The sequence below is a fragment of the Aythya ferina genome, assembly GCF_964211825.1.
Source record: "Aythya ferina genome assembly, chromosome: 7".
Classification (NCBI taxonomy): Eukaryota; Metazoa; Chordata; class Aves; order Anseriformes; family Anatidae; genus Aythya; species Aythya ferina.
The window spans coordinates 36701554-36714956 of NC_140302.1; the positions used below are offsets into that span (position 1 = coordinate 36701554).

At 44.7% G+C, this 13403-nt stretch overlaps 1 long non-coding RNA gene across 6 annotated transcripts in view; it reads left to right on the top strand.

Annotated features, from left to right (window-relative positions):
- LOC311439935 overlaps positions 1–13403 on the top strand; it is a 35107-nt gene that overhangs the window by 14991 nt on the left and 6713 nt on the right. For 3 of the 6 annotated variants that reach the window (XR_014695084.1, XR_014695087.1, XR_014695089.1), the window contains 2 exons: positions 3438–3555; positions 4139–4272. The exons of 1 other annotated variant lie outside the window; for it this stretch is intronic. This is a non-coding gene — a long non-coding RNA (uncharacterized lncRNA). Of the gene's footprint in view, positions 1–3437; positions 3556–4138; positions 4273–12625; positions 12678–13403 lie in introns of those variants that run through there. 2 more of the 6 variants (XR_014695088.1, XR_014695085.1) reach the window with 2 other exon arrangements.

Consider the following 13403-nt stretch of genomic DNA (forward strand, 5'->3'; position numbering starts at 1 on the left):
TATTGCTGTATGGAATTTGGGAGGGCCTGGCATTACTTATTTGTAGGTGAAAATAAAACAGGAGAAGGGGAGTTAAGCAGAAGGGGCTGGAGATGGAGATTAAAAAGGGAGGTGGAAGTCAAAAACGGGAGAGAAAATTGCCAGGAGGAGCAGGGGAAATTAAGAGGTGAAGAAACAGGTGGGAAGGCAGAGAGCGTCTGGGAAAAAGGGGGAGGAGTGAGCAGGAGGCAAGGGCAATCCTGAGCTCTGGGGGTATCCTGCTGCAGGAGAAGCTGGAAAATAGCTCCTGCTGGGCTCTTAGAGGAGAATCGCCTGCCTGGGAGCAGACCAAGCACTGTCAGGGATGCCTTGGTGCCACCACAAACTGGTTCTGTTGCAGTGGAGGGTTGTTCGCATTTCTCTCCTATGCATATTTTTAAGAGTTTGTGATCACCTAATAAATCCTGCTGTCTGACAGCACTTCTGCTGAGTGCACGATGGCTCCTCGCTTCTGTACATGCTTTGTAAAGGGAACCAACCTGTTGCTAGATGAATTTCTGTCTCTTGGGTGCTGTGTCCAGGGAGGGCTTGGCTTACCAGCTGCCCCTTTGGAATTTATTCTTTGCCATAATGCCTCAGAATTGACACTTGGATAACAGAAATTAAGGCAAAACCCTGAAATAAGGAAAAGAAAGGGGAAAAAAATCATCAAACCCTTGACAAGTTGCCAGGGCAAGGTCAGGAAGATGATTGTCTAAGCTAGGAAAGAGCCAGCACCTATGGGGAAGGACACTGAAGGGTGAGAAGTGAGTAGGAGTGGGGTGCTGAAACATCTCATGATTAACTTGTTAATTATAAACGAAATAACATTTCAAGTTTCCTCCACGTTTTTCTACCCCATATTTATTTTTCATGCTTCTTTAAAACAAAGACCTTTCTCTAGTTTCAAGGCTGGTTTCAAAAAGTAGCTTTTTCTCTCCACATATCTTTGCTCTGCTCTATATCTAAGGCTATAAAACATGGCAGATAGCAATGTTTCTAATTAAGTTTTTGAAGCCCTATGCCAAACCCCTGTCTCAGGGCTGAGAGGATACAAATCACTTGATGATTACTTCCAACAATGGTCAACCAATGGGTTTGAAAAATACAGATCAAAAGGTTGATTCTCAAATATTTATTATAATAAGCTGAACAAGCAGCAGGCTGTAATTCATATGGCAGAATGAAATCCTTGCTAAATCATCACATCATAAAGAAAATTGCTTTTTTAATTTAATATTTCTCTTTCAGCTGTTTCTATAGAGACATGCTAATTTAGGAGCTTAATTTATTATCTGGAAGAATATTAAGCTAGATACAAGTTTTTCCCAAATCACTTTCAAGTGAAACCAAAGGCTCACGTAAGCGAGGCATGTGAGCAAAAGTGCAAATTGCCTCCATCATTATTATATAATGGGAAATCATGTAATGGCTCATCATTCCTCTGGCAGCAAAGGAGTGGATAATGATGCTCTTTGCTACTAGCTTGGTCACTGGAATACTGTAAACTCAGCAGTGGTACAGCAGCAGCCTTTTCCTGAGAGCTGTAGCACGGCAGTGGCAGAAAACCATTTCTTGGCTGGGGAGGCATTGGTTCTCTCTAAGAGCTGACCCAGCACAGGCTGAAAAACAACAACAAAACCTAGCTGCTTTGCTTCAAATCTGTCACTGTAGCCTCATTAGCTTTTCAACACCCAGAGAAAGTCCTTGGTATGTGTTTTCTTTATAACCCATCCAGCATGATGGGCTCAGGTCCACAAAGAGTATTGCAAGGGGAAACTTACTCTGACCCTCTTCATCTCGTGCCTGTGCTCCCCAGCTGTGGGACAGCTCATGGGATGAAGGCCAGGGGCTCTCACCGGTGTTCCCCAGGTGAACATCAAATGCTGCCTATTTCATAAAGTGTGTGAATGAAGGGGTGATAGTTCAGTTCAAAATAGGCACGTCTCTAGCTTAAGAAACTACCAGTTTCTTAAGAAACTACAGTTGCTGTCTTTGTTGAATCACAGAGATAAATAATTGCTTTGTGTACTATAAGTGTGGTTGGTGCAGCGCATAAACTATGTAACAGACTCCACAGGAATAAAAAAAAAAAGAGAGAGAAAAAAAGAGGATGCTTTGCTGGTCTAGCACAGTAAGTAAACAGTGAAAGATTACCAATACTTACAAAAAAATAATCCATAGCTTGTATCTACTATGTGTTGTTTATGATGTAATAATGTTGATCATAAAAAAGACTTTTGGTTCCTTTATGGTATTGGAAGTTTTCTTGCCTGCTAAGGGAAGGACAGTAGGCCAGGGGATGCAGTGGAGGTACCAGTGTGTTCGGGAAGTTACCCGTGCATCTCACCACCTGCAGCTGTACCCGTCCCTTCCGTGCCCCATTTGCTGCATTCTCCATGATGTGGGGGAACAGAGCAGCCTCCTGCCCTTCCTGCAACCCACTGCACTTTGCACACCTTGCTGCTGCAGAGCAGTTTCATGTTGCACGGCACACAGCAGTGATGTCCCACTGCTACCTGGCTCTGGCAGTAGATGCCTCGTGCCCTTGCTCACTCTGACCCAGGAGCTCAGCCCCACGAGAAGGTTGGCCTTGCACTGAGCAACAAGAAATGCCGTTAAAGCTTTTTAAAATTTCCTATTCTTTTTTCTTTAATGCAGCCAAGTACCCTGATTTTATATAGAAAACGCAGTTCTTCTGCTAATTAGAGGCATTTCCACAGCACTAAGGTTTAAAGATGAACCTTGAGATCATTATCTCATTATTTTACCTCAACCAGTTGTTCCTTGCTGCTCACAATTGATTTCCCTTTATAATAAAACATTTTGTTTAATTTCCCAGAGATTGATTCACAGCTCACTGAAAGCTAGAGAAATTTTTCCACCAAGCTCCATGCTCCTTGGGCAGGTGATCTCAGGGCACCAGCGGTCCTTTGTAGAACAAATTAGAAGCTTTAACAGGACAAAGATTTTGCTCCCAAGACGAATGGGTATGGGCCAGGAGCAGCTTGTAAAATCATTTTCCCACATGCAATTTTGAAACTTCTTTTATGGATTTTGTCATAAAAGGCAAAGTAAGAGGGAAGAGAAAGGAGTCACAGGTACAGCTGGCTGGGAAGTATTCCAGGGAGGAAAATTTCCCTCCAAATTGTACTTTAATTTGACAAAGGCTTAAGAAATGAAGTTTCTAATTCCAAGTTGGGAAAGGAGTATTTTGAGCTTGTACAGAGAGCCTTATGGGGATTTGTCATTTTTCTGTGGGTAAGTGAATTTGTAGGACTTGGTTTCATTATATACAGTGTGATACAACGACAAGGAGCACCACAAGTGGTTTCAGGCTCCCAAACTTTCCTTGTATATTCTTCCTGAAGATCCAGTACTGGTAAATGTTTTGATTTCCTACAAATTGACTTTTCCAGCAGGTCCTTGCGCTGACCAAGCTCTGGTCAGCGTGGTGCTGCAGGCAGGGGAGCGCTGAAGATGCGGTGGCAATGGGCTGTGGGCAGTGTTTGGCCCCTGCACTCTGCATGCCCCGAGGTGAGGCACAAACACAGAAGCAGCAGGGGCTGATTTCTTGCCATATCCCATCTTTTCTGGGAAGGAATGAAGGTTTTACTTTTTTTCTCAAGGGTTTTTATGTTCCCAGCCTGCAAGCCTGGAGGGTATCCCTGTAATCCTGCCCTGCAGTGATGCTGCCCTCTGTGCGCATTTGCCCGCTAGCTAGCTGGGCTTCTTTTTTATGTACTTATTTATTTTTTTACTGCTGCAGCTTATCTGGTGTAGTGCTCAGAACAATTTTTATATGCAGGCATTACTTTGGTATTTGTCAAACTGTTGGTATTAGTTTCACCAGCCTACAAGTACAGCTGTCCAGAATAGTGGCCTAAAACCCAAATAGGACAGGGGCCCTTTATATGAGGAAAGCATTTTGCAAACACTACAATAAAAGATTGTGTGAGTCCAGTAAGTGGCTTTCAGCAGGGAGAAAGCAGTATTGGCACTCTGTTTCTTAAAGCTAAGCTCGAGGCAGTAAATTTATTGCTAATGGTTTTGCCTTCCTTTTCTGTCGTGGTCTTTGGATGCTCTTAATTTAAAGAATTATGTTATTTTCATGCAATAGATCGATAAAAGAGAAGAACTTTCGTGGCTGCTTCTGGCTCGGAGAAGGGGCAGTGGCCACAGGCCGGGGATACACCGTTCATTCAAGCCCTGCAGAAAGGGAGTCCTCCTGCCGCTTCTCTAGGGCTCGGGAAGGTGAGATTTTGCAATATTTCTCTGAAAGCTGAGAATTAGTCACTGCTGTTCAACTGAACCCCATACCTGGGCAGCTGGAGCTGCTCGCCGATGGAGCTGCTGCCGAGGGGCACCGGCAGAGCACTGGGAGGCTGTAGTAGATGCTCAGAGCCATTCACCTGGCTGTTACTGAGCAGAACCCTTTTAGTACTTCCACCTCCTTTGAAGAATTTGATGCGATTTGATACTGGCATGTGTAACCACAAAATTAAGGACTTTTCAGTGAATTATGATGAGTGGCTCTCGGTCTGTCTGTAAAGAGTGGCTGGACAATGCACCCCGGCATCACCTCAGGAGTTAGCACATGAGTCTGCTGGCACTGCAACACATCAGGGTTATACACAGAAAATATTAACTGTCTGGTTCCCGATGAGCAGGTGCCCACCTGCATGCCCCGTGCCTGTTCTCCTTGCTGGTAAACCCAACTGCTCAGTGCTGAGCTGGTGTCTCAGTGAAGGTGCCCCTGCAAGGCAGCTGCTCCAAAAGCAACGGCGTGCAAAGTGAGCAATGTTCCTCGTGCCACTAAATGACCTCCAGGAGCAAGACAAAATATTTTATCTGTAAGTCTGTTTTCCTAGAGTGATGTAGGCTGAATGACCTTTCTCCTACTCTGGTCTGTAAACAGTGACAAGCACAAAATTCTTGAAAGAGCCTTTACGGTGCTGGTGATGGGTCTGTGGCATGAGCAGGGTGAATACGAACGTCAGGTGCGTGCCTTCCTGTCCTGACAGCACAGGAATTTAGGAAGGGCCTTGGGTGCTGCAGTCAAATTCAGGTTCCCACTGCAAATGGCAATTCTGGAATAACATTCCACTTACTGGGTTTCCACTTATGCTGATATTTCATAAGCAGCTATGCTAAGATAGGTGTTAAGGTTACTAAACAGACACTTATGAATTAAGCAATGCTATAATCTGTGCTGTGTGTTATAATGGGATCTTTAATTATGCGGTCATGCTGTGACCTCTGCAGAGGTTTGGAGCGTTCAGAAAGATGACTTAATTACAAAGTATTTCTTTTTATTTCCTCTTCCAGCCTGTATAGGTTCTCATTTCACAGCTACCTCGACTGCTTGGGTGGGTAATTTGGCTGAGGCACTTTCTCTAGGGACCGTCAGGCTCTTAGTGCAGCACCAAGCGATGCTATTTTTACAGCTCTTCTCTGGGCAATTTGAAGTGTGAGGGCTTGATGGAGAAGCTAAGGTCAAACTCGTTTCCGTGGCTGCTAATTTTGTTGCTCAGCTTGAGGCTCTTCCAGTTCATATCTGTTTTATCGTTTCCCCCAGCCTGGGTGCTGTCGCCTACAAGCTCCCAGCAGCTCTGCAGCCCTGCCCATGTCCCACTGGCTGCTCAGAGCAGAGGCCACTGTGGGAGCCTGAGCAGGGTACGGAGCACCACGAGGGCTCCAGCAGGATTGGTGAGCTTTGCTAGCCTTGTTCATGCCCAGACACTGAGGCACCAGACACTGGTGTGGAAAGCAGTGGTGCTTGGAGCATCAGGCATGCAGCAGTGGGTCAGATCAAAGCTCCAGAAGCCTCCTGGTTGCTGCCACGGAGAGCTTCATCTCCTTGCCTGCAGGCATGACCAGCAGCTCTGCAAAACAGAGAGATTTTTGACAATTTGCATACCTGTAGGGTTGTGTTGACTTGTTTGTTCTTACAGTGCACAATTTCCAATGCACTTCACAAAACCCACTTACTAGTTTTACCAGCCTAGCTTCTGGCCTGATCAGGAGCAAACAAAAAGGAAAATGCAGGGTTTCCCAGAATGTGCGCGCGGCTCTTTCATGAGGATCACAAGGTGATAAAAGCAACTTCAAAGAGAATGGCAGATTTTAGCAATAAGCACTTCTCCCGTGCCTTCAAACCACACACCAGTCCCTTCTTATCAAGAGCGCAGCTCCTGTGTGTGTGCGCATTTGCTGTAGACCAAATGTACTCGCGGTGCTTCCCAGCGTGGTGCAGCTTAATTGAACAGCTGAGCACAGGAGAGCAATTGATTTTCTGTAGTCGGGAGACACGGGGCAGTGGTTGGAGAAGTAACGCAATCCCCGCCTGAGGAAGGATTACTCAATCTATACCAGACTATGGTTTAAAAACAGCAGCTAACAGCATCAAGTGCAAGTTCAGTACACAGGTTTTGGAACTGTCTTGCGTGAAATGTTTTTGATGTCCGTAAGTGTGCCCAGAAAAAAAAATAGAGAGAAAAAGTTTGTGACGATTTTCCAGAGATGGATTCCGATGAGGTTTTCTTTCTAATAAATAATGCTCTTCAGCACAAGCAGCACAGGTCCATGCACCGATGAAGTCTTTGGATCAAACTGCTCAGAGCACAGGGGGTGAGACAGTTGTTTGTGAACGGGATTTCTTGTTCTTGCAAACACAATAAGTCATGGTGGAAGCTTAACAAGTCTCTGGTTTTGTCTGATAAGGAAGTTATTGATGAGTGGAGGAAAGGAAGAAGTGAATGAGCGAGAGAAGGCTAAAAGTGATTCAGAGACACAGGAGGGGAAAAGAATTATGTTCGTGTGAAAAACATCAAGGAAGGCATGATCAGTCGGGGTGATGGGCCAAATGATGGAAAGCACAGAAATGAAACTGGGGAAAGAAAGTGAAGGAAGAACCATGTGCCAGGGCTAGGACTTAACACATTTTAGGAAGCAAGAAGAGGCTTTGTAAAACCCTCAACCTACTGTGCAAAGCATGTGGCCAGAAGAGGGACCTGGGGCGGTGTGGAGGCAAGAGGAGAGAGGCAATAGAGGAGCAGTGACTGGTTCGTGGTGAGGTCCTTGGTGCCCTGCGGATACCACTGCCCTGTGGCGCTTCTCCTGAACCCCATCAGGGCTTCAAACCCCTCGTAGGGTTTGTTTTCCACACCACTGAGCAACCTTCCAAAACTTGGATAGTTTTGTGACACTGCTGTCACCATCTGCAGTATTTCAGTATTTTAGAGTGCATTTTACAAGTAAGGTATTTGCGCATTCTTTTCTGCTATAATTTTCCTGTATTTATATATCAAGGATGATTTTGTAATTCCGGATCAATTCTGTCTAAATAGTATTGGGGAGAACGTGGTGCTTGGGTTCATATAGATGACTTTCCAACACTGGGTTTATGAACTACATAATTTTCTATAGCGACAGACCATTTAAAGCTGATGCATTTTATTAGAATGGACTTATATTAAATAAAAAAAAAAAAAAGGAAAAAAAAACTCCTGGTAATTTTTTGTATCTCTTTAATTGGTCTTAAAATCACACTTTGATTTTTTCTTTCTGTTGGCATCATAAAAATGATGTTTTGTTTGCAAGTAATTACATATTGACTGCTGAAGTGCACTCACTGCTGAACATTTATAGAGGAAGATAGTTTTATTAAATGGAGGGAAGAGAGCGCAACAGGTTGGGTGGATGTTTGGCTGTATGCAGCCAGCTTTTACAAGGAGGGGTAGCTGATCTTGTTTCAGGACTAGAGAAAATGCAACTTTTCATTTACTTTTCTGGACTACTGCCTTTGCAAACAAAATTAAATGTTGCTTTGCAGGAAGATGGATTTTTTTGTCCTGAAGAGGTTCCTTAGTGTTTATAGTGTGACTGTAAATAAGATATTTTTGCAAAATTTTGTTACGTGTTTTGCTTGACTGGTATGAACACAAGCAGTAAGTCACCTGGGAGATTTTCCAGTGACTGTGGACTTTCTGGTAATTCTTCACAAAGCCGTGGGGATGTGATGTGAGGAGCAGCCACACTGAAGCTGTTTCCCCGTGCTGCAGCTGGCTCTGCAGCTCTACCATCCTCTGCTGAAAGTGCTCTGGTGTATAAATATTCCAATGACTAAAAAATTAAATCCAACCAGAGAGTTAATTACATTGGAGGTTACTTTAAAGATCTGCCAGCGATTCCCTCCTGGGGACCCTCTTGGGGGAGCAGTGGTCCCGAGGGGCCGCTGCTGAGAGCTCCTGCACTGGTGGGGAGGGGAGGGGGGTGAACGTGTCTTCACAGGGACATCTCTGAGAGCAGCTCTGGTGCCAGGTTCTTCAAATATCAGAGCTGCTGGAGATGAAATCCGAACAACCAGTTGTAGCTGTGTTAAGGTTTGGGCTTTGCTGAGCCCTTAAGCACACGTTGCTTCTTGCTAATCTAAACCTCGGGTGGCTGGCAGCAGCGGGTGGTGCAGCAGCACCACAGTAGCGTTTTGCTTCTGGACACATGGTTTAAAGTGGTACCAGGACAGTTCAGAGGCAGGATCCCACCTGCTGCTCCCCTTGTGTGGCTGCAGTCCCACTTTATCCCCCCTTCACCCTCTCCACTGCCCAGCAAAGCATTGCTGTGCACACCGTGTGCCGGGGCCAGAAGGGCACGGTGCAGAAACTGCTTGCAGGGCCTGCGTGGGTGCCACTGGGTCTGGATGAATCGACACAGCTTCCAAACCAGGTGTGGATTTTAAGAAAAAAAATCCACCTTTTGAGTTTCTTTTCAGAGAAGATTGTGAACGGGCCATCAAGTCTTGCTGGATAGAAAAATGAAGACCACACCACCTAATTAGACAGCCCAATTAATAAAGCCCTTTGTTTCTTGTATAAGCCTCTGTTAGCCAGTGCAGGGCAGTAATACCAACATTACTGAATGTAAAGGCTCACAGGGATTTGTAAGAGATTAAATATTTATATAGGTAATAAGAATACCCAGTTATTCATTAGGCAGGGTAAATGTACTGGAGGGACAAGAAATGCTTTTGTTTCAGAGTACAACATCTCACTGAAGGCTGAAATTCGGAAGGCTTTCCCTCCTCCCTGGTGAATGTTTGTCCACAGCGGGTTTATCAGCCACAAACAGCAGAGGTGGGAGAGCCACAGGGTGGTGCTGAGCTGAGCAGCTGCTGCCGCAGGTCTGCTGCTGCCTGAGCATCTCCAGGAGACTCCTCGTTCCACCCGGGGGGTTGTGATCAGGAATGTGTTCATTAATTCTTCTGCTCCTATGAAATAAGGAGATTTGGATGTGGCTGGCTCGATCAGAGCTGCAGCCAGCTGTGTAGGGGACCTCTGTATGGGAAAGTATCTGCGGCCAGTCTGAGAGCAAACCTCAGGAACCGCTGTTTGCCCACCTGAAGTGTCCATGCAGTGCCTGAAAATGAGTCTCATGTAGGTATGATAGTCCATGATGTGCTAACTTAAAATATGCTTCAAATATCACAATGTATTTAAATTAACAGGCAAGCCTTTTTGCCTAATTGATTGATGATGAAGTGGCAGGCTGCATTGGGTAAATTAATTATGGAGAAGGAAAGACAGAAGAAAGTGAAATACTGTCGCTGCTGTAGTAGTATTAATTGTTCACCATCTGTCTGGAAATGAAAGAGAAACAGAGCAAAAAATAAGATCTCAGAAGGTTGGATGTGAACATCAGAAATATTCCTTAAATTTTGAGGTTCCCTGATGTTCATAAAGCAGTTGATGTTCATGATGTTGGTGCTAATAAGGAATAAAAAAGAGATTTGAAGCAACTAAACATGGTAAAGCAAAAATTCCCTTGGATTTTAGTAGGTGACAGAAACTTCCCCAGGTGTGATGGAGCTGGCCCAGCTCCTGTCACTGCTGCCAGCCTGGAGAGTGGCTGTGGGGGGGTTTGGGGGCTGTGGGGTCTAATGTGTCTGGGCAGACACATTAGCACCTCCAACCTCCATCACCTTCCCAGGGTTCAAGCAAACAGGAGCTCTTCCCTTGGAAGGATACTTCTAAAATGTGAGCAAGATTTAAACTGAGAGCTGGCTTCAACACCAATAGAATTCATATGCATGCTTAATTAAAAAAATATAGATTATTTTTATGTAGTTATTATATATATGTATATACACATATTTTATATATTTGTGTTTTGTATTTATTATATTTTATATATAGTGTGGGACATAGTTCAGAAGCATACTAAGATAATTTAGTGTTGGGTCTATTAACTTTTCACTGTTGACCGAACCAAAAAAATATGAGCTTTATTGTCTCTACAACATCGTGATTAGATAGCCTCATTAACAGTGTTTATTCTGTTTCCCCCTAATTGCCTCCATTCCTTTAAATGATATGTCTTTAGAGACTGAGATTTTCTTTAATCTGATGGCTGAGGGGCAAAGCATTGGCTAATGAAAGTGCATTGCATCTTTTCTTCTCTCATGTTGGCCTTGGAGGGGGGCGTGGGAATGTGGGGTATGGATGCAGTTTATGGTAAGAAGTAGATCACAAACTGTCACATGGATTTTTGTCCCTGTGCTATGAGAATATGGTTTTTAAAACCGTGGAGCAGCACAGCATGGCACTTAGCAGCCATGCCTTTGGCTTTCTCCTGCCCCTGAGGGTTAAATTTGCAAAAGGGGCTTATAATTTGGAAGCCAAGGTAGAAATATGTGCTTGATTTCCAAGCTGCTTACCTCAAACACCAAGGGAGCTAAAGGGAGCTTCTGTTATTCCTGGGAATTGGCTGATTTCCCAGTCCCATAATTTCATGGCAAAACCATTGGTGGAGAATAAAACCAGAAAGTGATTTTTCTTGAGGCCTGCAATGAGTTGCAAGGCACTGAGTCCTGCTGGTGGGACCCTGGGGTGGCTGCGCTGCCCAGCAGGTGCAGTCACCTGTGGCTCGCTGTCATCACTCTGCCGCTTGGCCTTTACTGCATGCAAAATGCACACGTGAAGTCCTTCAGCACGTCTTTGTAGTGTAGGATCTAGTTTTCTGCCCCTTGATTTGGGGGCTGCCATGAAATCCTTTGACCTATGTCTCTGCAATCTGGGCATGTTATTTACACAGACTGATGCATGCGTGTTGTTATTCCAAAAGAAACGAAAATACTGCTCTGTGGTGTCCAACATCTCTAGAAGAATATCAGAGGAGATTGTGGCCCATCTTGCTACGCCCTATTTTTCCAGTTTCTGCAGTTACAGAGAGGGAAATAAGAAGAGAAAAAGAAAAGAAGAGAAAATATGACCCCCCTCTGGGATTCATTAGAGAAATAAATAAATATTCATAACCATCCCTGATGGTTATAGGTTTAATTCTCCTTTGGACAGAGATGATGGAAAAGATGCTTTTGGTTAAAGGCAGGGAGTATAACCAGATGTGCTGATGAAGTCATGGTGGTCCCGTTCAGTCAATTTGCTGTAAAATTCCTGTGTGTGCAGTGGCCAGCAGACAACTTGTAATTCCATTCAGAGCCAAGGTTCCCTTAAAATCAGAATCATCTTCTAAATGTTGCACTGAAACAATCCGAGGCTTTCACTGTGTTTGGTTTCTAAACAGTGCTGCTGTGTTCAGTGTAATCCCACGGAGCAGTTTGCTTGGTGTCTGTGTGCACATGCAAGCTTGGTGACCTTTTCTTGCACGTCTGAGCTCAATATCAGTGCAAATAGCACAGTTCAAAAGTGACTGAAGAGCCTGGTCTGCAGTTTCCCTCTGCAGTGGCCGAACAGAGGGTTTTCATTTCATACATCATTTACAACCTGCTGCAGTGATTCCACAAAGGCAGCACAGATCATCCAGACAAAGCCGAGAGCAGAAGTGAGCATATTATTTTGATGATCTCTATTGTCATCATCATCAGGTCTGCTCGACACCAGGTTTATTGTGCCCTACCTCACCAAGCTGCCCCGAGCACTGGCTGGCACTTCAGCATTAACCCAGCAGAGTTAATTTCTGAGGGCAGTCCTGTAACTCTGCCTTTTTCCATGGCCAGCACCCACCCTCACCAGCTGCCTGGGGGGCTGCCCAGAGCCACTCGACCCCCTGTGGGTGCCCAGTGAAGTGAATTCTTTCCAATGTGCCCTCCCTCCATCCCCCTGTTGCAGCTGGGCCATATTCTCCTCTTTCTCAGTGGGATGCTGGTCCCTTCCATGTCGCCCTTTCCTTATAGGTGTCTGCAAGGTGGTGGTGCCATTAGTGCTTTTGCCAGCTTAATTTTACTGGCTTTGGAGGCAGCAAGAAAGCTAGAACAAGAGAAAATTGCTAGTTCTACTTGGGATGAAACTATCTTCCCAAACTGCCCGTCCTCCTCCTAAAACCCTGCCTGAGAAGTGTTTAGCAGCTATGTCTCTGTGGCGAGCTTCCAGCAAGTGCTGTCCTAAAGCACTAAAAATAGGCTTGGTAATGTTTCCCCGCCGTTAATTTGCATGTTGGAACAGCAGAGCGTGAAGGCTCTCTGTGTTTGGGGGTTGCTTTAGGAGATTTCAGTACTTCTGAAGGTACAATACCTGGCAATCCATCTTAACCTTTCATTTGCAAAATGAGAGTGGATGCTTTATCAGATTTCTCCCTTAGGATTTTCTCTCGACAGTTAGTAGCAAGAGAAGAAGCAGCGGTGTCCATCCCTTGGCATCTCAGAGCTGATAGAGATTGAAGGGAAAACAACGCCGTCAGGAAGTGTTCAGTGTGAAGCTATTCCAGTTCTGTTCTGTATCAGGAACAGATTCTTTTCTGTGTATATATTCATAAAATGCTTGCATTGTTCTAAGCGCTAATTACTTGCTCACTACCCACAGACCATGCAGAGCTACCAGCAGCCCTTGTGTCCCTCAAAACAACTTCTTTCTGCCTGGCTTCCCGTGCCCCAGCCCGTTGTACCGTGGTTCCTGGCCGTGTTCCCTCGGTGTTGTGAGTGGGGCTTGGGGCCACGGTGCTGTCCTGAACATTGGGTCTGGCTCTGCTCAGCACATCCAGGCACCGGGCACTGCCAAATTATATGGATCTTAATCAGCTGGCCGATTATCAGCATTCCCTTCATCTGCTGTAATTGAACTTTAACTTCAGGCGTTTAAGACTTGATCATTGCTTTCAGGGCTTGCCTGGTAAAGTGGATGGTAATTATAGCTATATGGAACCATATAAGAATCGTGATGGGTTTTTAAGACACTTTTCCAGTTTCTCCATTTTAATTAAAGAATAACTTTAAAACTAGCTAAGAGGCTATTATTTTTGAATGTTGGTTTAGTGTTTTGACCCTTCTTCATGCAAGCAATAATTTATTTAGAAGAAAAAACATTTACAGGTAAGTGAGGAAATGAAGCAGGTTGAATTGCTGTTCAGAAAGGGAAGAAAAACTAAAAGAATTGTGA